General features: G+C 51.6%; 2 long non-coding RNA genes across 2 annotated transcripts; one reads left to right on the top strand and one right to left on the bottom strand.

Moving 5' to 3' along the window:
- The first annotated feature begins 241 nt into the window (after positions 1–241).
- On the top strand, positions 242–5,373 carry LOC138917253 (uncharacterized). The gene is made up of 2 exons (XR_011424995.1): positions 242–376; positions 5,227–5,373. It is a non-coding gene; the product is annotated as an uncharacterized lncRNA (long non-coding RNA).
- A 13,749-nt stretch (positions 5,374–19,122) lies between these two features.
- On the bottom strand, positions 19,123–22,066 carry LOC138917248 (uncharacterized). The gene is made up of 2 exons (XR_011424985.1): positions 21,504–22,066; positions 19,123–20,707 (listed from the first exon to the last, which is right to left on the bottom strand). It is a non-coding gene; the product is annotated as an uncharacterized lncRNA (long non-coding RNA).
- Between the last annotated feature and the right edge of the window lie 251 nt (positions 22,067–22,317).

Here is a 22,317-nt window from a genome sequence, read left to right as displayed (position 1 = left end):
GGGTCCAAGCCAGGAAAGACTTCCCCGTGTGGCCAGTGTGGGAGGAGAACCGTTCTCCACAGAAATGCGCTCAGGCTGGGGAAGGAGGAGCTGGAGGGAGCACTCTTGGTCAGAAACACTCCCTGCCCCTCCTGGGGAGGAGCGCACTTCTCTGCCCCACTAACTTCGCGCTTGGCCGTGTGACTTGTTGTGGTTAATGAACTGTGGAGTGTCACCGAGCCCTAAGGCACCCGTGATCCGCAAGTGGGTCCTTTTGCCTGGACCCACTGGTGCCAACAGACCGGGCTCAGAATAGCAGAGCAGAAACTTTATTCGTTGATCAACGAATGGAGGAGGCAGAGCTCGTGCCCTAAAACACCTTCTCCTGGAAGGGAAGGTGAGTAGGGTTCTCAAGGGATGTGGAGGGGGAGGGGTCTGCGCATCCTTGTTGGAGTCGGCGCACTTGGGGCATGCACAGATCTTCGCTTCTTGCACACAGCACCTTTTGCACGTGGCACGCCATTGCCATCTTGGACCTTTCAGGTTTGGATGGGCTCTGCGGTTTGGCCATCTGGCAGTGTTCTGCCTTGGTTCCTATACGCAAGTACAACTTAAAACAAAGCCTTAGACATGGAAACTGTTTTAGGGACTCCTCTGGGTGACAGGAGGAGGGAAGTGTGTTACTTCTGGGGGAAAGCTTGACAGATCATCTTGTGGTTCCCCATATTCTTTTTCTGTCTGCCACAAAATTGGCAGAGTTCCAGGTAAGAGCCACTCATCATCCTGGGTCCCTGAGTAAGGCAGATGTGGAGCAGAACCCAGCCCGCTCACAGTGAACATGTAGCACGAGTGAGAAATTAACCATGTTGTTGTTATAATCCACTGAGAAGGTGGCGTTGTTTGTTATTGCGGTGGAACCTAGCCTATCTTAACTGATGCTGCTCTGATACCCCAAACAACCCTCTCCTCCTTCCCAAGCCTCCTACGGCCAGGCTGTTTTCTTCTAGTCTTCGATACCCCTTGGGAGTGGGAGTCTCACCTCATTCTGCCCCAGAGAAGGACATGCCAGCTGAACGCAGCAAGGACACCATCTCAGTGTGTGGAGCTGTGCTCAAAGTTGTAGATGGAATGTGACCTGATCTCAGCTGGTCACACCCAGCAGCAACCGCTGAAGTGCAGTGTAAGGAACACTGTGGGTTGCCTACCCCACTTCTTTTCTGCCTTCGTACCTTGCCAACATCTCCTTGACTCTCTAAGGTCTCCATACCAGCTCCACACAAGTTGGGAGGAGCTGACCCCATCCTAGGTCCAAGAAGAGATTCTGAGTAGTTTAAGCCAGCGTTCCTCAAAGTGTGGTCCACTGACCAGGGCTGTTCCACTAATCATTTGCTACTGGCGCTTAGTGAGATAAGTACAGAAACAGAGAGGAAGTATTTAGAAGCTTTTGTAGCAATTGGGCCTTGCCATGGCATCCAAATATATGAGAAGTGGACTCCTCTTGTTGAACAGAGTATGGACCACTTCAGGTGCTGTCAAAATCGCGGGCTAAGTTCCACCTGATAGAACTGCGTACTAACCATGTGTATACAGGACCATGTATTGATCTACAGGTGGTCTAGGCCAATCACGGTAGCCCTCTTCCACTTACCAGTGGTTCGTCTAGGCTTGGGCGTGTGACCTAAATATAGCCAATGAGACATGATGTGAAGTCTGATGGGGGCTTGTGGGAAAGCTTTCCATATTCCTAAGGAAGAGATGCAAAAAGAAACAGTTCTCATTTTCTTTGGGGGCGTTTGAGACTGGATGTGATGACCAGGACTGCTGTTGCTCTTCCTCTGGACGTCCACTCATGCAAGACCATGTATTTCCTTGTTGCTGGAGCAGGTGGGAGTCTAGCCCACCTGTCGCGGCTGCACCCCGACCAACGCACTCGCTCAGGGCTCTTCGGAAGGTTGAATCCCCTACTTCCTGACTCTCCCCTCCAATCCTCTGCTGTCAAGATGAGCCTTTATTTTTCTTTTCATCTAACAAACATTTAGTGATCACTTGCTATGACCTAGGCACTTTGAAGCGACCCAGTTATGTAAGACAACTCTTTTATCTTCAAACATCTTATATAAAAATGCGTTCAAAGAAAGCCAGCTAGAAGCTAGTGCATGTTATAAAAAAACTACACAAACAAATAAATGTGCAAATAAAGAGCAGGGAGAAACTACTTCCTGTGGATTGTAGTAATATGTAGTTGGTATACAAATCATGAGGTACCATGGCATATATCTGAGGGTATAGCTTTCTTTTTCTCTTCTCTTTATTATAAAAACTCTATTAAATAAGAGAAATTCAAGCTGAAGACTGTTACTATCTCATCTTTCATTTTTCAATTTTACCTTCAATGTTCATATTCAAGTTTTACATATTGATGATAGTATTATGGATGTGTTTATATATGTCCAGCATATATTCATTTTTACTTAATATCATGTATATTTTCCATTCTGCTACAGTTTTTTCCCCCTATTTCTCTTTCCTTCTTTGTTTCCACTTTTGTCCCCCTGAGATAACCATGATGTCAGTCTGGTGTGTATCATTCCAGACCTTTTTCCATGCTCATGCTAATATGTACAAATACATTGTTTTTGTTTTTCTAAAATTTGGTCACACCATATAAATTTCTTCGTAGTTGCTTTTTTTATTTGACAGCAGGGTAGAAATTCTCTTTCCCAACCTCTATGACAGAGAGTTGCTGGATTTACCCATCTTCTCCATTTCCCCAGGAAGTATGCTGTTGGGTCCATGGTGTGCTGACACACTCTTGGCCACCAGACTTCTTTCTCCTGTGTTTGCACCCTTCTGCTGCCTCTGCTTCCTTCTGGGCTTACAGGAGACAGGTTGTGTTGGTCCTTAACCCAAAATGTCATGGTTTGACACAATAATAATCTACTGCTGTGCATTGAATGTTCGTGTGCCCCTCAGATTCACTTGTGGAAGCCCTAACCCCCAGTATGGTGGTGTCAGGAGGTGGGGACTTGCGAGGTGGTTAGTTTAGATGAGGTCCTGAGGGCGGAGCCTTACAAGAAGAGACGGAGCCTCCTCTCGCTCCACTATGTGGGACACAGCAAAAGGCAGCCGTCTGCAAGCCAGGAAGAGGCTCTCACCGACCACACTGGCACCTTGATCTTGGACGTCCAGCCCCCAGGCTGCCAGAAACAAATGTCTGCTGTTCAAGCCGCCCGGTCTGTGGTCTTTGTTTTAGCAGCGCAAGCCGACTGAGACGTCTATTATCTCTCATGACTTTGGGGTTGCTGGTTTTCCTGGCTCTTTCACAGGCCTGCACTGAGCTGGAGAGTTGACTGGGCTGGAAGGTCCAAGACAGCCTCACTCTTTTGCTGGGCACTTGGTGCTGGTCTCAGCTAGGGGGGCCTCCGTTCCACTCCTCGTTGCCTTTTATCTGCAGTAGGCCGGGTCCGCTTCCCTACATGGTGGCCTCAGGGCAGCGTTCCAAGAGAGCCAAACTATGACAGTTGCAAGATGTCTCAAGGCCTCGGATGTCTCCTACCATCACTTCTGCTGCCTGCTGTGGACCACAGCACGGCACGAGGTCATCCCAGTTTCAAGGGGTGGGGAACAGATGTCACCTCTTGATGGAAGGATCAGCACAGTGACGTCACAGTGGAAAGTGCGTACGGGGATGGGAAGAAGTTGTGACATTTTGCAATTTAACACAAAGGGAGAAATCGTAAAATTCTAGAAGTGTGCATTCATAGGTTTTAAGCTTAAAAAAATTGAAACGGTGTGTCTTTTTCATGACTTTTATTTGACTAACTCCTACCCCAACTGTGTTGGAGAAGAGGGCCTCTCCGGCACACAAGGCCGGTGGCTGGAGGCATCTCTCTTAGTCTTTTTAGTAGCTCATGGAATTTCATGACCTGCACATGACGCATTTTATTTAACCAGTCTCTAATTGATGGGGACTTGGGTGGTTTCCTTTTTATCTCCCCACAATGAATGATGCTGCAATAAACATCAGTGTGAGTATAGCCTTTGATACTAAAGTTTTATTTTTTTGTATGCGTGTGGTTTTTTTTTTAAAGATTTCATTTATTTATTTATTTTCCTTTTTCTTCCAAAGCCCCCAGTACATAGTTGTGTATTTTTACTTGTGGGTCCTTCTAGTTGTGGCATGTGGGATGCCGCCTCAGCATGGCTTGACGAGTGGTACCATGTCTGTGCCCAGGATCCGAACTGGCGAAACCCTGGGCCACTGAAGCAGAGAGCATGAACTTAACCACTCGGCCATGGGGCCGGCCCCTGTATGTGTGTTTTTTAGAAAAAGAAATTCTATAGATCTGAGTCCCCAAAGTGGAGTTTTTGGGTCAAATGTCATGTATATTTAAAAAATATATATATATATTTTATGTATATTTTAAATTTGAGCAGATATTGCCGAATTATTTTCCAAAAAGCTCCACTATAATTTTCATCCCTTCCAGCAATGTAAGCAATGTAGGAAAGTATGTTTTGCCTGTTCTTCCCAGCCCTTAAGTTCTTCTTTTGGCCAAGATGAGAAAAGTGAGAAAAGGAGAAAAGTGAGGGAGAAGGATTTTTTTCTTTTTGCCAAGGGAGAAAAGTGATGGTCCCTCTGTACTCTGTGTGCCTCAGTGACAGTGTCTTTGTGTCTCTGTATTTTTGTGTTTGTTACATACCTTGTTGCCTGCCTGGATGCCCTTTTCCTTCTTGCCTGTCTGGTGAATTCCTAGTAGCTTTCAGAACCCAGCAAAATGCTCTCTGCTCGGGAGGCTTCTCTAATCCCCCAGAGTCAGCATGCCTTCCGCCCTACCACCTTTGCTCTCTCTATGGTCCCCTCTGCCAGCCCCATCACAGGGCATGGACAGGGTCTGGGTCTCTCGGAGTGTCCCCCAGGACTCTAAGCTGTTGGAAGAGAAAGAATGCACCTCAGTCTTCTCTGGTCCCCGAACTGTGCCTGGCCCAGAGCAGTGGCCCAGGAAATGTTTGTTTATTAAGTGACATAACAAAGCTTTTCCACAGATGTTTGTGGAATGAGGGAAGGGACTTTTTAAAAGGAGACTGGTGCTGTAGCTGTTCCGGCAGGGTGAGGCGGAAGGAATGTGCAATCACAGAAGCTATGGGTAAAGCATCTCGGGGCTGGAGGGACCCAGGGGGCACGGTGTAGGCCTTGATCAGTTTAGCAGTTCCTACGATTCTGACATCCTCTCTCTGTTCTTTCAGGGCTCAGGCATCCAAGGTCACCTCATTATGGCTCTGTGCGAAGACAGCACCCCAAAGGGGCCATGGATTTGGAGCATCTGATCGGCTTTCTGACTCGGATCCACTAGCTTGTAAAAGCCAATAAATGTCAAAGATCTGCCAGGCCCATTAACCTCTGGAGGTCTATTAAAAGACTCTGCTTTTGCTCAGGAGATTCTGTTTCTGTCGTGCAGATGCCAGGCAGCCAATTCTAAAAACCCCTGAATTAAGAAGTTAGGCAGGAGGCAGATTTAAAATAGGATCGCTGGTCTCCGCTAGTTTCGTCTTATGACTCTGCCATTTCTTCCACTGGTGCATACAGAGCATCTGTTAACATGACCAACCCTGTGGTAGGTGTGTGGGTGGGGAGCCTCCCCCAGGAAACATTCCAGAGCTTCTTTACCTTCTTCTGGGAAAGTTAACCCACTCCCTCCCTCCTAATATCCCACACACATCCCTGTTTTATCCCTTACCACATGGAAACATAATTATTTGTTGCATGTCATGGTCCCTTCCATCAGACTATGAGTGCCACGAGAATGAAGTGTTTGTAGGGATTTCTCTTTGATAAGAAGTGGGGGAAACTTGAACCCAAATTACTTTAGCGAAAAAGGAAATTTGGTTGCCTATCTGTTGCAAGCCCTCCCCACACATGGCAAGATGGGCACTGGCAGGTCCCATGTGACAGCAAGCCCGCCTCCAGCAGCTCCGGGCGTCTTCTGCCAGCCTACCATTCCTGTGAAAAAGCACTTTTCTTTGCCAATGGAGCCAGCCAATCTCCCAGGCTGATTCCCGTTGGCCCAGCGTGAGTCCTCTTGCCAGTCCCCGTGCATTCTCTAGCAAAGCACTTGTCAGGTGTGCTGCCATTACTGCTCTACCTGCCTGTTTCCCACCCAGAACTGTGAGTTCCCTGGCGCTTGGAACCGACTCCATCTTCCCAGGGCCTAGTTTAAGGCCTGGCACACAGTGAGTGCTTAATAATGGATGTGGAATGAATGAATGGATGAATGAATGACATTAACATTGTTGCAGGTCTTCTGTGTATTAGGCACTGTGGAAGCCCAGTGGTAGGAAACTGTGTTTCCAAAGGGCTGCAAAAATACCTCTCGCCTCCCATGTTTTTTTGTGAGGAGAACTTCCATATCCACATCGAGAGGTGGAGTCCATTTGTCCTCGCCTTGAATCCTAGGGGCTGGCCCTCACCTGATCGATAGAATGTGACAGAGGTGACACTGGGTAACTCCTGGGCCTTAAGAGCTGTAGCCTTTGTCTTTGCCTCTTGGCGTGCCTCTCACTGCCATGCTGTGAGGAAGCACAAGCAGCCACGTGGAGAGGTGCGTGGCGGAGAACCAAGATTCCAAGCTAACAGCTCCAGCTGAGTTCCCAGCTGGTGGTCAGAGCCACCTGCCAGTCGTGTGAGCCATTTTGGACCTTCTTGCCACCCAGGGCCCTCATCTGGCACCATGTGAAGCAAAAGGACCACTCAGTCAACCTGCAAAATTGTGAAACATAATAATTAATAATAATAAAATTTCATCCTCATGTAAGTCCTATTGGAACAGAGGCTCAGAGACATTAGTAGCTTTCCTTAAATCACACAGTCTTTAAATATTAGAGCATCAGACTTTTGGCCAGGGTATACTCGGGAAAATTAATTTTGCTGGCAGTTAATGATGGAAATCGGTAATAGAAAGGAAAATCATTTGGTAAAATCACAGAAATGCATTTCAGAGCTAGGTACTGGTTTTGGTGTTGACTCTTTTTGAGGGCTTTAGCACGGTAGCTAGATTTGAGGACACAAAGTAGGGCTACAACAGTAGTATAGGTACAAGGGATGTAGACTGCTGTGGTGCAATAAGGGATGGTGGAGACTGTGGCAAACAAGAGAGAGCTTGCCCCATCTGAAAGAGACACCCACCACGAAGGCCATGCCTATTGCTGCCATGTCTGTGGATCACCCAAGATCACCAGATCCTTCATCATTTCAAAATCACTAAGTTTTCATATTCCTCAGTTTTGTCTGAGTTGAGAGGAAGAGGGGTGGGTAAGATGTTTGCATGCCAGATCTGATGCACAGCATCCCCAGCTTTTGATTTTCTTTCAAAAGAACCATCTTAGTTAGGTTCTCGAAAGGGAAACACACCTGCTGTCTTTGTTCCGACGGAAAGAAAGTGGTTTTTTTTCCACTGCAAGCTCCAGAAAGGGTTCCAAAACGTTCCACTTTATTTTTCCATAGTTAAGATCATTCACTGGGGACTCCTGGCCCATCTTCCACTCCCGACTGGCTTTTGCTTCTCTGAGCTCTCATCGTCCTGTGAAATGCTACTGCTTCCCGGGGAGCTTGGCCTCCAGGCTTGAGCAGGTCCCCTGGTACAGTCTGGAGGATGTCATACTCTCTGCATATGGGTGGCCCACAGCACCATCCCAGGCAGAAAACATCCTCCTGAATGATCTCGCTCACTGGGTCCAGGCCCCAACGGTGGAGACTTCCCCAGGGAGGCAGAGCCAGGCCTACGACAGCCACAGAAACCCTTGTCCCCATCCTCGCCTTGCGGCCAGCGTCAAGCTTCCGGCTTCATTTCTCTGTGTTCTTCTGCCCTTTTGCAGAACAGTAAAAGCCTGGGCTGCTTCTCTGCATCTCGTGCCGCCTCGTGCCGCTGCTCGCGGAGCTTTTTATAGCCACATCAAGTGCTCCGCATCCACTAACTCATTTACCGTCTCCTGTGACCCAGCAAGGCTGCGGCAGTGCCTGACTGGGGCTCAGCGAGGGTCGGCGGCCTGGTTAAGTTCACGCAGCTGATGAGCACAGTAGACCAGGATGTTCTGTGGTTATTTATAGTCTTCACTCAGCAGATTTTTTAATAATAATAATTCCTGTGTTAATCATTGAAAAGTCTCCTTCTTTATCCTGATTCCCACATACTGCGGCTTCTCCCTGGGGGCAGCCACCGTTACTGGCTTTCTGTACGTCCTTCCAGATATTAAAAATAATAAAATTACATGAAGCTGGGATGGGTCAGGATTAGCTAGTCTCCGTGGCCGCTTGAGTAATGATCGTTGCCTCTTGGAGAGAGCCCGGCACGTGCTCAGGGGCACCCAGGCTCGGTCACTGGCAGCAGTGACAGTGCAAGTCCCCTCTCTGGGGTACTGCAGGGGGCCTGGCACTTGACCCAGGCATCAGGGGCCTGGCATAGGCCACTCAGTTTCCCAGGGCAGTACACTTCTCTTTTACAGATGAACCAGGAGATTCCTAATGTGAGCATCCATCCAATTTATGTGGGTGCTTTTCAAAATTCAGATTCTGGGTGTCACCCCAGGCCAATGGAATCAAAACATCTGAGAGGCCCAGGAGTCTGTCATTTTAGACCCCCCTCATATCCTTTCATGCTCTCATAAAAGTACACAAAGATTTATGTAGAGAGGAATGTATGTGCTAGGAAACTTGCTGCCCTATTTGACTGAGCATGTGACTGGAATATCCACACGTGTCCATCATAAGGGGCCAATGAAATACTATGCAGTCATTAAGAACACGAGTTCTATCTTCCTGTCCTGACATATTGATATCCACTTCCATAATCCACTGATAACTGAGAAGAACAGGGAGCAGATGGTGTGCAGAGCGGGAGTCCACGAGTGTGCAGAATACTGTTGCCGGCACATACGTGAATTGCCTTCTGGAAGGCACATGAAGAGTGGTTGCTTCTCGGGAGGAGACACGGGGAACTCCTTACTGAACACCGTTTTGTGCAGCTGGCATGTTCTAAGCGCGGATGCAAAAGGAAACCCTTCTCATGTTGGCGCCTGAAAAGCTCCCGGGTGACCCTGAGGAGACCTCAGGCTTGGTAGCTGCTGGGTTAGATGACTCTGCCCTCCCAGGGATCCTTCGGCTCTAGAGCTCAGGCTCTGGCATTAGTGACTAACCTGTGTGACAGTGACGTGTAAACGGCAAGGTGGCACCAGAAGTGAGGAGTTACCGTCACTGCTCTCCATGAATCCGTCTGGAAAGGCCACAGTGACAACACACTCTCTGGATGGGGCTCAGTGCTACTGTCCTTGTATCCGGTTCATAAGTCCCAGCGCCCTGGCCAGCAGAAACCAAGAGGAGCTGTTTGACCCCTGGGCAATGGGGCGCCTCCTTGCTTGTTAGCGAGTGGGAAGGTGGTGCGTTACAGGACACACCAGTGGGCAGAGCGGGAAGTTCCCACGGAACAGGCCCTGGCCTGTGGCTCCCTGCCCTTTCACACGTGATGTCACCACGGCTCCTGTTCAGTGAGCGCTCACTCTGGGCCAGGCACAGAACCAGCACCTCCATGTTCATCTTCATCTCACATCCGCTTTATTAACAGTCCCCATTGTACGGATGGGGAAACTGGGGCCCCAACAGCTGCTCAGGTTCTGTGAAGGATCAAGAAGTGCACCACATGCGCTTGCACCAAGCTTGGTACAGGGTCAATTTTACAAGTTTAGTATACTACCAACTGACCCTTCACTGCATCCACGCTGCACCCAGGCACCTAAAATAGTGCCTGGTACACAGTAGGCACTCAGTAAATATTTGTTGCCTAAATGAACCATTGATCTGCTTGCTGGAGCTGCTGCTGATAAACTCATGACTTTGGACTGCTCCGTTTCCCTCTCCTACTCGTTTCCCCATCTCAGAGGAGGTGGGTCCCTCCACCAGGTCTCAACCCACCCAGCCTGGTTCTTGTCTGAACCAGCCTTCAGGGGTCTGTGAGCAGCCCAGAGAAAGTTGTCCTTCTGTCTCCCTGAATATTAATCTTCAAATTAAACAAATCTGTTTTGGAGGATTCGTCGTTGCCATGGTATCGCAAATGCGTGTTCTCTCTCTCTCTCCCCCAGGCAGCAGAGAAGTGCCTGCCTCTTCCCGGCCCCCTCCACCCCAGGAGGCAGCCCACTGGCCTTAAAGGGCCAGCTCTGCAGTCGCCAGAGAAGAGGCCTTCTGAAGCCATAGGATGGCTGTTGCTTCCTGGCAAGGTGTTCATGTGGTCTTACCCTTTAAGGAGGCAAATTGCAGCTTGACGAGTCCGGGGTCCCCAGGGAGGTGGAGGCTGCAGGTGATGACTAGCCCTAAGCCTGCAGCTTGGAACCTCACGTGGCCTGTCTGCTTCCCAGGCCAATTTGACCCCACAAACAAGCCAGGCAGGAAACAGGAATGATCTCCAAATGGGCCCAGGGGCCAGAGGAACCTGGCTCTGCAAAGGTTGGCGCACCACAGTCGTTGGGCCCCTCCTGCAGGGTGGTAATTAATGTTGTTGAAAACGCGAGACTTAAGTTTAGTCATGGCTGTCCTTAGGGCGGACTGCCAGGGGCTTTGGGGACGGAAGCTCTTTTTTTCCCCAGCTTTATTGAGATGTAATTGATGTATAACACTGTAGAAGTTTAAGGTGTACAATGTGGTGACAATTTGATACATGTGCATATGGTAAAATGTTGACCATAAGAAGGTTAGTCAACACATCCCTCACCTCACATAATTACCATGTTGTTGCTGCCGTTGTCATGGAAACATTTGAGATCCGCTCTCCTAGCAACTTTCAAGTGTACAATGCAGTATCGTTAACTATCGCCACCACACTGTACATTAGAGCTCCGGAACATATTCATCTTTCAATTGAAAGTGTGCGCCCTTTGACCAGCATCTCCCTATTTCCCACCCCCAGAACCTGGTAACCATCAGTCCACTCCGTTTCCATGAGGTTCACATTGTTAGGTTCCACCTATAGGAGAGATCTAGAGTATTTGCCTTTCTCTGTCTAAATTATTAGAGATGGAAATTCTTCAAGACACTGCCATGGTCAGAAGGAGGGCCAAAAATTTCCATAAGTAATGAAGATTCTGGCGAAGGTTAATAAATTATAATAAATAATTCTTATATAAATAATGATTGCGTGCCCGTTGAGTCCTGTGCTAAGCATTAACATCCCCATTTTGTTGATGAGGAAACGGAAGCCCAGAGGGTACCTGCGCTTGACCGTGGTGCTTGGTACTGTGTTGATGTGCTTAGACTGGAATTGTGCGGCCCAGATTCCTCTCCCTGCACGGCTCTGGGTGTGAGCTGGCCAAAACAGGTGCTCTTGTAAGAATCCGGGGGTGGAGCTGAGCAGAGCCACACTCTCCAAGGTGGACCTCGTGGGATGTGGTGGCGGCGAGGCACGGAGGGGCTGGTGGTGCCCATGGCCTTTACTTTCTTCCTCTCGATGTCCAGCTTTTCTCCCCCAGACACCCGCGGCAGACCCACGGAGGCAGTGGCTCGCTGGAGTCTCCTCCGTCAGCTCCCCCTTCCCAGTCCTACCGGCTTCCCGGATCGACTGACTGGTGAGTCCTCTGACTCTCCCACTCTCAGCTAGACCTTTCTTCTCCCACACTGTGACAGTCAAATTCCAACAATAAAGCCCTTATTCATCCCCCCTAGTGGCCTCTTCTCCACTGAACCCTGATTGGTACTTTGACAAAGGCACGTCTCCTAAGACAGGGAACCTTGATGTAAACCCAGCTCCGTCTGCTGGGGAAGTCTGTGTTCTTTCCATGATGTTCTCTAAGGCGTCAGGACGTAAACAGTTACTGGGCACCCAGGTGCCTATCACTGTGGTACCACAGATGACACCCACTGAAGAGAAGCCAGGCTTGCTCTTGGGGAGCTTTCATCTGTTTAGAGACAGGAACATCCATATGTCGGGGCTTTCCTGGCGGAGCTCATGTCAATTACTACAGTTTAATCCCATGAGCGTTCATGGAAGGCATAAAGCCATGGCCGGGAGGGGCTGCAAAGGGGAGTTAGCCATGGGCACTGCAGAGTAAGGCGAGAAATTACAGAGATGACAGGGGAAGGGCCGACTGACATCTGCTGTGCGCCTGGCCAGCATGCAAGCCGTCTCCTCCCAAGAGCTTATTCCTCTGGGGATGAACGCTTCCTCTAGTCTCACTCCCTGTAGTCTGGGTGGGGCTGGTCCTGCGCCCTGGCCACGATGAATGGTTCCAAGATGAGCACATGACCCTAGTCAGTCTGCTCAGCTTGCTGAGGGTCAGTTGATGGACTTTTGCTGGAGCTATGGGAAAAGGGCCTCTCTTTCCATGGGGTTTGCCATGCTGGCAGGAAGCGAGCCCAGCGCCTCCAGGGGCTGCCACATGGAGAGAGACGGCCCAGGGGTGAGCGGGGAAGCTGGGCGAGAGGTGGAGAGGGGCAGCCTCCTGCGAGTGCAAATGCCACTCTGGCCCTGGAATGCGCAGATCTGTGAGCCTATTCTCCCCGTTGGGTTTTTGTCATGGAAAATGACCTGACTTAAACACAAGGACTCAGGAAGGAGTGCTCACACGTGGCTGTGGCTGTGGCCTCAGGACGGCCTCCTGGAGGGGCTGGTCTTGATAGGGAGGTCAGGAAGGAACAGATGAGCAGGAAGAAGGGAAAGGTTCAGGGAGGATGAACTGAGGCAGGGAAGACAGCACGTGTAGGGTCCAGCGGGACGTGCACTGGGGCAGTTTGGCTGGGACAGGGGCTCTGTGGGGCAGAAGAGTGGGGTGAGGTACAGAGGGCATGCAGGGGACAAGCTTTGAGGATCAAGCTGAGGCCGTGGAGGGTTGTGGAAGGATGCAGATCGGGGTGTCACAGGTGACCTGCCCGCTGTTGCTGAAGACGCTGCACATTCAGTGGGCAAATTTCTCAGCCTCGCCTGTCTCCAGCGAGCCGGGACCTCTGTCAGAATTTGGAATGCGCTCTGTGGCCTCTGAGCTGTGAAGACGCCCGGGTGACTGGTGCTGCACCTGGCTGGCCTGGTCTCCAGAACGTTGCTGGGTCTGCAGTTCCTTCACCTCAGAGATAGGGGTGGGTGGCCCAGATGAACCGGGGCCAACCGGAAGTCCCCCTGTGCTCTGTAGTGGGAGGGAGCTCGACCCCGTCAGGCTGAGGGGGGTCAGGAACCCTCCTCTAGTTCCAGATTTCTCTGTGCTTTTCTCCTGTGTCCCCCATCACAGACGTGATCACCCAGATGGAGGATCATCTGACGACTGTCTGCCCCTCTCAGGCGCTGACCAAGGGACCCCTGGGCCAGAGAGCTGATGGAAATGAGTGACGGAGAGCGGCGGGCACTGCAATGGCTGCAGAGCTTAGGCCCGTCTGGAGGGGGCGGGAGCACCCACTCTGGGCAAGTGATGCCAAGTGGGAACGAAATCTTCCAGCTGTTTCAAGAGAAGCCAGAAACCTAAGCTTCAGTGTGAAATTGCCTGATTTTTAAATGTTGGTCAATGTCTGCTGCATGAGAGTGAGTGGACCAGTGTTTTCCGGGGTGTGTTTCTGGCTGGGCCATGGTGTGAGCATCCCAAGAACCCCCTTCTCAGATGCATTGACACAGCTGCTGGGGGTCTCTGGCTGGCCTGCTGGCCTGGAGTCATCATGGGCATGAACATCTGTCTCTTTGTCTCTCAGGCAGCTGCAGGAATGCCATGAGCACTGCACAGGCTCTTTACTATCCTCTAACTTCCTCCGTCAAGAAGGAGGCCCCATTTTCCCCAGCTGTCTCCCTGGGATTTCTGGAGCCCAAGGAAGGTGCCAGCTTACGGGGCCCCACTGAGCCTTGGGCATCCTTGGGCAGCAAAGCATGTGGGAGGGCCCGAGGTGCCACCTGCCTGGAGCTGGCAGGGTTTTGGGCGCAGGCCTCCTCAGCTCTCGAACACGTTGCCTTCCCTCAGCTGGCTTATTTCATCAGCAGCTTGAACCCACTGGTGGAGATGGGGCCCTGCGGCAGCCCAAAGCTGGCTGGCCATCTTCCAAAGCCTGCCCACCCCAGGGAAGCAGAAGCTGCTGCCCCATGTCCGGGCCAGGAGACCCCAAGGCTGTCCCCTGCGTCACTCAGCGTGGTGACCGAGACCCTCCAGAAATAAGTCCATCCCCCTGCCCCCACGGGCCCCATGTCTGCCATACTCCAAGCGCTTAGCATCTACCTGTCCACTCAGCAAAGATGTACTGTGGGCCTGCCACGTGCGGACCAGGGGGAGGAGGGTGCGGGTGGCAGTACCCTTCCTCCCTGTGGCTCCAAGTGTCAGACCAAGTAATCACAGACACACGTGTGGAGTGCAAACTTTGCTGAGGGTCAGGGAAGAAAAGAACAGTGTGTCACGAAGCATGACCCCGGGGCTCTGACTGGTCTGGGGCGGGAGTCTTTGTCGGGGGAAGGGTGTGAGCTGAGCCCTGGGAGCTGTGCTAAGCAGGGAGCCGACATGCAGAAAGGAAGGCCACGCTGGCTGCCCCGTGAGAACAGGACAGAGCGGGTACACCCCAGTGGGTGGGGGAACTGTCGGGGGCTGTGACGGTGTCCAGGAGGAGATGGAGGGTGCTGGAAGGAGGGTGGTGGCTGCAAAGCGGGGGCAGAGAAGTGGGCCAAGTCGGGCTACACTGAGGAGGATTTGGTGACGAGTGAGTTGGCAGGTGCTGGGGTGCGGGCTGTGCACTGGGCAGTGGGGCACCCCTGAGACAGGGAGTGCTAAAGGAGAAGCAGGCCTGGGGAGGCCCTGTGAGAGCAGGGGGACGTCTGAGCCAGCCAGACGCCGTCCGCCTTCCCTGGGTGCGCTCTGCCTCTCACACCTGGTGCTTCTCCACGCGCGGCTTTCTCTGCCTGGGAAGCTGCTCTTCCTGCTCTCGGGGCCAAGTGCCTGCTCACGCTCCACGGTCCAGGGCAGGGCCCCCTCGTTCGTGCTCAGCCGGCCGCGGGAGTGCGGACCTCGCTCTGCCTGCAACCGGCAGCGCAGGGACCTGCGGGCACAGCCAAGCCAGGGACAGGACGGAGGTGATGGAGGCTCAGCCGGCCGAGGGGAGCAGGAGGGCAGGATGTGTGTGTGTGTGTGCGCACACGCACACATGAAGAGAGAGAAGGAGAGAAGAGAGTGCATGTGAGAAGTATTGAGAGTGTGTGTGAGTGTGTGTGTGTGAAAGAGTTGTGAGAATGTGCAAGAGAAGTCTCTGTGAGTGTGTATGAAAGAGTGGGAGAGCATGTGAGATTGTGTGAGACCATGTGTGTGTGTGAGAATGTGTGTAAGAGTGTGTGAGTGTTGTGTAAGAGTGTGAATGTGTAGAGAGAGTATGTGAGGGTGTGTAAGAGAGAACTGTGTGTGAGAGTGAGTGTGTGTGTCTGAGAGTACGTGTATGAGTGTGTATGAGAGTGTGTGAGTGAGTATTTAGGAGAATACATGTAAGAGTGCGTGAGTGTGTATGAGTGTGAGTCTGTGCCTGAGTGTGTAAGAGTGCGTGTGAGTGTTTAGGAGAGAGTGAGAGAATGTGTGTGAGTGTGCATGTGAGAGAGCAGGAGTGTGCATGCATGTGCCTGCCTGAGGCAGGGAGGAGGCAGGGAGGAGACAGGTGCAGGGGCGAGGAGGGGAGATGGCCTCGCAGGTCTCTACCACTTCCGGGACGGCGGTCCCCAGTGGGGGAGTCAGGGTCATGGGCTCTGGAGGCCGACTCACCTGCCTTTGAGTCTGGGCTCTTCCACATAATCATCTCTGTGACCTTGGGCGAGCGATATTGCCTCTCTGAGTCTACGGATGCTTGTCTGCAAGGAGATTACAACAGCATCTGCCCCCTGGGCCGGGGTGAAGGGTGAATAAGATGATGCTTGTAAACATACTTAGCCAGGACCTAGCATAGGAAAAGCCCCTGCATGTAGTGAACGCTCAGCCCCTCTCCCCCACCCCCCAGGGACGCTGTCCCGACCCACCACACAGGTCTTGTCTCTCGGTTATTGCTGCGCACAGGAGCATGTGCCCATGCACGCCTGGTGGCAATTAGCGAAGCGGCCACCTTGCATTTATCTGTGTGTTTACGTGGTTGAAGTCTTCTTCTCTGTAAGCTCCAAGAGGGCTGGAGTTGGTCTTGCTTTACTTGCCGTTGTCTCCCTGGCACCCGGCGTGAGCTGGCACATGGTGGGTGTGCAACAAGCACAAGCAACAAACGTTTATCAGGTCAATGAACGAATGCAGAACGGTGGTCTCTTCCTTCCCTGCCTCTTTCCTGTGTCTTTGACCCCGCCATCCCCACTATCAGAGCTGACCCTCACACTGGACCTGGGCTGGCCTCATTGTCCTCTCTGGGTGGGACGAAGCTGACAGTCAGAACTGAGAAGGGAAGTGAAGTCGCCAAGACAGATCCGAGGCCCCCCGAGACCGTGTGGTATGGTCAGTGTCTGTCAAAGAGCTGGCGTGTCTGTGTTGAACTGACGGCTGCTGTCACCTTTCACACCTCTGAGCACACTTGGGAAATTACACTTTCCTTTATTTTTTATACCAAGGCTTATTATTATTTTTATCACTTTTAAGATCTCATTCCTCGTTTTAAGCATCCTAAGTGAAGGCCACTAATTTATATCCAGCCATAATGGTAGCGTTTTCTAATTTGTTAATTGTTGTTGAACTTTAACCTGTTATGAGATCTCACCAGAAGGTATCATTTTGTTTGGAGCACCCTTAAAATTGTCAAGGAATTTCTTCCTTCTCATGAGTCTCACAAGAAAACATTTCACTGCCATGTGAAAGACTGACACTCATCCTCCTGAAACAAAGGCTCTTCTTGCCCATTATCTTCGGGAGCTGAGGCTGAAGACATTTACATGGAAAACAAGGAGGAGCGAGCAGTTTCGATTTTTTCCCCTTTTTTTCCTGCAGGAAATTGCTCTCTTATGCAAGAGCAATGCAACCTCACCCACGGCGGAGCAGTCATATGACGCGAAATCTGTTTGCGAGAAAGGGAAGCTCCTTTCTCCTTCGAGAAGCTGCTCTCGTTTGAGGAGACAGGAGAGAGAAGGCGTTTGTGCTGGGGGACAGGGAGGGTATGAAGGCGTCATGACAAGCACATGGTTTAGAAATGAGCCCAATTAAAAAAACATGAACCCGTCTGACCCTCAGATGAAAATCGGGAGCTGTCACCGTCCACCCCTTGATTTGAGAGACCGGCACAATTATTCCGAAGGTCATTAAGATTCTGGTGGAATGAGTTTTCTGGTTTTGCTTGTGATTTCCATTTTCTCATTACTGACGGAAGCTGCATTTATGGATCTTTCTCTTTTAAACAGGAGCTTCTCAGGCTAGCTTTTTAAAAAACTGGCCTCCCCAAATGGTATAACGTCAAAGCTTAAATGGGCTCATCTTGGCCCGTTCCGTGAGAGCTGTCCCCACCCCTACTTAATTTTTTTTTTTTTTTGCCTTTGGAGATGGGATTCACAGCCATGGGCAGGCAATTAGGTTTCAAAGCGGGAGGACCGCGTCTGCTTTGCCAGGAACTACTGAAGCCAGTGAAAGAGCCCGTGGGCTTTGAATGCCAGGCCCGGAAGCCGGCCCTCCTCACGCAGCTCTCCCAGGATGGGCTGGCGGGGTGTGTGTTTGTCTTTGTTCTGCAAATGGAAATCGACTTTGGTCCCCTGAGCCCCATCGGCGCGGTGACCCCGTGGCTGGGCGATGCTGGCACTCAGAGGCTGGAGGACTGCCTGGTGCGTGGAACGCTGAGAGCTGGCGAGGTCCAGCACAGGGCCAGCCTCCCGGAGTGGCCCGCACGCGGGCTTCGTGCTCAGCCTCTGCGTGGGCTGCGTTCCTCGGAGCGCGCTGTCTCTCTGAAGACTGCAGGCTCCCTGGCGTGCCCACCCCAGCCGCTCTCCCGCTGCCGCTGAGTCACGGGTGGGAATGAGATCTGATTCCCAAAGCTGCTGAGAACAAAATGCCAACACTTGCTCAAGAAGCCGGCTGGTGCTGCAGCTAGAACTCTGGACTGGGGGCCGCCTGGAGACTGACCCAGAGCTGGTGGGTCGTGTCTGTGACCCCAGACAGTGCTGCTGCTCTCGTGGAGCCTGTCTTCTCACAGAGGAAGGAAAGCACACAGCTAAATAACCAGAAAGACATTGGTTAGTGATCAGTGCTGGGATCAAAGTGAAAGCAGGTGATGCGAAAGAGCAAGACTGGAGGGCTTCTCTGTGGAGGTGACATTCAAGATGGGATCTGATGAGAAGGAGCTGGCCATGCAGAGGTCTGAGGGAACAGCATCCCAGGTAGAGGGAACAGCAAGTACAAAGCCCACGAGCAGGGAGTGATCTTGGCATGTCCGTGAAGCAGCAAGGAGAGAGTGAGGCTAGAGCCTGATGAGAAGGGGAGATAGCAGAAGAGGAAGTCAGAGAGGTGGGCACAATCCTAGGAAGGGATTTGGAGGAGATGCTGAGTATTTTGTGGTAGTTTTGGAGGCAGGGGAGGGATGGATGACCTGACTTGTGTGTTCAGAGGATCTCTCCGCTTTCTGGGTGGAGGATCGATGGGAGGGGCACGAGGTGGGAGGCGGGCCTGCCAGTGGGAACGCGGCGGTGGCGCTCCAGGTGGGAGTGTGAGGCTGCTCCACCTCACGAAGACGAAGGCACCTTCCACACACGAATAGACCCTTCTTCCAGAACACGTCTCCAGGGTTTTGCACACTCGGGACGCTGGGTGTGGGCCTCGGTCCCCCAGAGCTGGAGGGAGGCTCCCGGCGCTCACTAAAGTGTGCTTTACTAACCAGGCCCCAGAACTCCCCTGGTGAGGGTCTGACGTCGTGACACCAGCAGCCCTGAGCAAGAAGCCATGAGAATGACTCGAGCACAGTGTTGAGTCAGAGCAGACCCCAGTGAGGTCCAAAAAGGCCGCCCGGGGTGCCTGTGACAGTGTCGTAAGACTGTGAGGCAAGGCAAAGCGTACACCCCACGTCTGACTTTCAGTGTGGCATTCCAGACTGCGGCTCTAATGCCTACTGTCTGTACAAACCAACACAAACAGGGATAAATTTAACACACGTTATATCCTTATGCCCTACATATTTCATAGTATTCCAAAGTGGTTATCAATGACACTGTACAAAAGAGAGACAAATCATGCCCATTTTATTGCATGTGATATTGTATATCATTCAAACTTCTTAAATTCTTCGCAATTTCTGAGTTTTCACAAGCTGAAAAACATATTACTGATGTCAAAAAATCAGAAAAATTTCTTTGGGAATACTTTGACAGCAATTCTCCTAGTTGCTGTGTGACTTTGAGCAAATTAATCAACCTCTCTGTGCCTTGGTTTTTTCCTCTGTGAAGTGGTGACGATATGCTCTCTCCTTCTCAGGGCTGTTGTGAGCATCAGATCAGATCTTGAACACACAGGCTTCTTAGACAGTGTTTGGGCCATCGCAACTGCTGGGAAAGTCATAGCTGCTCCTGGTGAGACAGCCTGTCTTCATTGTGTAGGGCTGCACAGCACATAAAATGCCACAGTTGTAAATGCACAAGAGACATAAGTGTGACTCTGTAATCAAACTGCTAGCAAGTCAAGGCCTACATGCCAACAGTTTCATATGTGGCACGTATAAACGACAATAATCATTATACTGTGAATATTCATTCAATAGAGTGCTACTATTGTAAGGTAGGTTTGTCAGGGTCCTGGCAGGAAACAGAACTTCATTCAGATGATTCCGCTGAAGAAATTTATAATGAAGGGAACACTTACATAGAAATGAAATGTTAAAGGAACCAAAGAATTTGAGGTATCAAAAGGCTATGGTGCTAGGTTGCAAGTTATGGTCGCAAATTCCTCCCACCCCAGTTTTTAGACGCCTTTGCAATGGGACTTTGCAGCTGCTCCCATTAAGAGATGGAGTCCATTTTCCCACTCCTTGAATCTGGCCTGGTTTTGTGACTTGCTTTGCCAATAGAATGTGCCAGAAGTGGTGTTGTGAGATGTCCAAGGCAAGGCTTCTAGAAGTCTTGCAACTTCTGCCTTCATCTTCTTGGAAGATGCCCTGACACTTCTACAAAGAAGCCCGGTCTAGCCTGGTGGGTGAAGAGAGGCCGTGTGGAGGAGAACGAGGCTCCCAGCCAACAGCCAACACAGCTGCCAGTCAGGTCATCCACCTTGTCCAGCCGTTGGGTGACTGCAGCTGCATGAGCGATTCCGTAAGACCAGCTGAAGAACCACCCAGACGAGCCAAGCTCAAAGTGCAAAGAAATGGTGATTGTTTGAAAGCACTGAGTTTGGGGTGATTTGTTACACAGCAGTAGATGAACTGATGCAGCTGACAATGGCGGGAGCCTTTACCACCTCTCGGTTTGAATGGTCACACAACTGCCAGCGACATGTGCCTTAGGAAGGGAAGAAACGTCCCAGCCTCTCTCTCTTCCCCTTTCCTATTCTGTTCAGTGCCCCCTGTTGGGCAAACCCTACCAGAAACCAGTGGTCAACAGAGACCAGGTGAGGTGATCCAGAGAGGTCCAACTTCTGGGGTTGGGGATGGATCCGGGGTGGGTGGAGGGCATGGTGGAAAACAGCCGGCGTCGAGGGACGAGTGTCCAGTCCGCACACTTATTCTGGGTGAGTCCCCGGCCCCTGTGGTCCTGTGGGGCCCTCCATCCTCAGAAGACCAAACACACAGGGCCAGTCCTCCCAGACTTCACTGGGGTTCCTGAAGAAGGGAGAACAATTTGTTTGTTAGTGTTTTGCCCACACTTTAAGGGGTTGATTTTCTCCACCGTTCATGCCGTGCTCACCACTGCCCAGACGTCCCCCATTGCCCACGAAATATGAAAAAGAAGGCTGTGTACACCAACCAGACCCAGGACCTCATCTCCTATCATCGTCTCCCAGACATGTTTCCCACAGTGGGGCTCTTCAGCCATCCTCCGACCTTTAAAAGAAGCCCCGAGTCCCCGTTGCCGCGGAGCCCTGCTCCCCGGGTTCTGCCCTCTCTCCAGGACTCTGCACTCCTGCTCTGCAGAATCCTACAGTGACGGCCGGAGGATCACAAGGTCAGTGACCTGCAGGTACAAAGGGAATGTGGTGTGGCTGACGGACACCGATGGACACCCACAGTTCTGCTCTCAGGTTTGGAAGGAACCGGGACTTTCCTTTCAATCCCCACCCCTGTGGCAGGAAAAATCGAAACCACGTTTTCAAAACTGCCCTTTCACGGGCAGCAAGGAGGCCCCTGCGAGTTGGTGAGAATTTAAACTTCATTCTGGAAATGTGTAAGAGATCGTCATTTTCCTGCTGTTTTGCCCTGAAATGACGTCAACAGATTAGAGAGCGGCCCAGCTTTGGAGAGAAGCTGGGCAGAGCTCCCGGGAGAGATGGGTCTATCCAGACGAGTGCAGGGCTGGAGGAAAATGCCCGGAGAAGGATCGAAGCACATCGACTGATGGAGGAGCAGGAGAGTTTGCAGAAAAACCTGGGTGATGAGCAGAGACAAAGTAACTCTTTACCTTCTCACAAAAGAGCCCAAAGGAAGAGCCAGCTGAAGCCAGGAGGTCGGATGGAAGAGGCTGCCTGAGGCGAGGGAGTGGCAATACATCCCTCTATCTCTATCAGAGGTGGAGCCTGACTCCCCAGAGGGAGGGCCGGGAACCTCATCTTCCACATTAACCCTGCGCTGGAAAAGCAATGGGAGGAATGTGAAAGCAGCCGCTCTCCAGGGAGACAGCTCAGAGGCCCGGTTCCTCTTGGGCCTTGTGATGCTGGGGTCCGGTTGCAGGCAGCGACTTCTTCATGGAGCCTGGGATAGAGAGGCTGCACAGCTGTGCTATCTCCCACGGTGATAAACAGGCTCGGCCGTTTCCTGTCCTTTTCTCCTGCAGAATGCAGTCCCGTCTGTCCTCCTAGGTGACGAGCCATGGTCACACCCTGCTTGCCCCTCTGCGGCTGGAGGATAAGGATGTCGGTTCTCATTGTGCTTCCAGACCCTGGGACCCGAGGGACAGGCTTTCTCTCCTGCCAGAGACAGAGAAAGGGTGGCCACCGTTTCAAAGAGACACCTACCCTTCCTCCCACTGAATAGATGTGGGGAGGGACATGGAAAGGGAGAGAAGCAGCCTCTCGAAGGCCCCACAGCCAGGCCAGGGGGAGCTTTCGCCAGGGACCTGACATTTGCCTAGTGACCGCTCCTCGGAGCTGCTGAGGCCCTGGGGCCTTTGTGCTGCACATTGGGAAGGACGATGGCTGGCCCAGCCAGTCCTGTGCCGGCTCCCTGCCCAGCGCCCGCCATTAGCATTTCCCTGACATCTGACAGATATCTCCATC

Source organism: Equus caballus, chromosome 14 (assembly GCF_041296265.1).
Source record: "Equus caballus isolate H_3958 breed thoroughbred chromosome 14, TB-T2T, whole genome shotgun sequence".
NCBI lineage: Eukaryota > Metazoa > Chordata > Mammalia > Perissodactyla > Equidae > Equus > Equus caballus.
This window is presented reverse-complemented; position numbering and strand designations above follow the sequence as displayed.